The sequence below is a fragment of the Dermacentor variabilis genome, chromosome 3 (assembly GCF_050947875.1).
Source record: "Dermacentor variabilis isolate Ectoservices chromosome 3, ASM5094787v1, whole genome shotgun sequence".
Lineage (NCBI taxonomy): Eukaryota > Metazoa > Arthropoda > Arachnida > Ixodida > Ixodidae > Dermacentor > Dermacentor variabilis.
Genome location: NC_134570.1, coordinates 71905216 through 71906958, shown reverse-complemented (window position 1 = coordinate 71906958; position 1743 = coordinate 71905216). Strand labels below are relative to the sequence as shown.

General features: G+C 49.1%; 1 pseudogene; it reads left to right on the top strand.

Annotated features, from left to right (window-relative positions):
• Positions 1-444: 444 nt before the first annotated feature.
• Positions 445-624, top strand: LOC142576868 (U2 spliceosomal RNA; annotated as a pseudogene).
• The last annotated feature ends 1119 nt before the right edge of the window (positions 625-1743 follow it).

Genomic DNA, 1743 nt, shown 5'->3' with positions numbered 1-1743 from the left:
CGCTGCTACGGCTGCAAGGAAGGCGTTCAATGGCAATGTGAGTACTCGGCCGAACAACCGGAAAAGCGCGGAATGACTAGCCGTGTTGTGCTGTGAAGAATTATATGAAATTGTGACGTACGGTTGAGCCACATGTCAATAATTGTGGTCGGACGAGACGTACTTAAAAAAATCACGAGGCATTCCATTCTGTGGATGTGGATCACCAACGAAGCTGTTTAGCACACGACACATAGGTGACACAGAATTCTGAAGAAATGTAGGAACTCATTTACCGTGATATATATACGTATTCGATTGGACGACGGGAGCACCGTATTGAAGGGTCGGAGGAAACTAGACGCGTGTGGAATTTGGACGGGACTGCCACCACGGAAGAGCGGAAGGAAAGGAGATTACAAGCGCTTTGAACGCCGACAAAGAGAGGGTGGTGCGAAGGTAGAGATGGCAGACGCGGGACAATGTGTGGTATCTGTTCTTATCAGCCTAATATCTGGTACGGGTTCTATTTGGACCCTATACGTTAAACTTACTTTTGCAAGTTGGCGGAGTGCTTGAAGCCTGCTTCACCTCCGCTGCAGGTTCACCCGTTATTGCACTACCTCCGGTATCGACCCACGGTTTTTGCCAAAGTAGAACGAAAATGCACTGAACGCTAGCCATAAATAGCTTCGCTGGAGAACATGTCTCTAAGGGTCTGATTAAAACGCCCTTTGAGAACACTTGCTTGTCGATGGTAAGACGTGGTGAGCTGACGGTGCAATGGACAAGACCGTACTTTCTCGGTAATGACCTTTGACAGGGATTTTTGTCCTCGGTCAGTCACCAGTTCGCGTGGGTTTCTATGTTGTAAAATAACGTTGTGGAGTAGGAAATTGGCAACATCTGTGGCGCACCTTGTTGATAGCTTTGGGGTTTTCTACAGTGCGTGGCGTAATCTATAGATTCAGCTACCCACTTGATGCCAGATGTTGGCACCGGAAAAGAGGCAAGTAAACCAAAGCCAACGCAAAAGAATCAGTCCGGCTGGATGTCGAGTGGGTAAAGGTGCCCTGGAAGGGGAGCCAATGGCGTTTTGAGACTTTGGAATTGCCCACAAGCCCCAATGTATCTTGGTATCAAGAGGGCGAGGCCAGGTAACTCGTCGACGGATCCTGTCGAAAGTTGGAGAGACGCCGAGGTGGCCGGCAAATGGAACGTCGTGGAGCTCGTAGAAAGTGGGCAAACGGAGGTGTTCGGGAACGACGAGGAGGAAGGCAGGACCACCAGGGTGAATGTTGTGGTGATATACTGTACCATCCTTGGGGCGAACAAGCGAAAGGAGGCATTGGAAGGCGAAATTTCGAGGCAATCAAGAGGCCGCTCAAGAAGTCGACACAGCGTAGCTCGCTGGCGGCGTGGTCAGCAGGGATATTGAAAAAAATGCATGTGTGTGGGGCGATGCTGACGGTAGGCATTACATCCACAGCGTAATGAGATAAACCCTCTGCGTCTGGATGCAAGTGGCCGGATTTGTAAGCAAACGTATATGAATATTTTCGCATACGTGTAGAGCTCAGTGACCAACACAGCCCATAGGGCCCCTGAATGATGAAAGCCAGCACAGTGCGTGATGGTCATTGAATACAGAGAAGGGCTTGCCGTATAAATATAGACCAATTTCGAAACTACGCAGACAAGAACACGACATTCATTGTTCAAACGCTTAGGTGATTTCCTCTTTCCAATCCCACAATTTTTTTG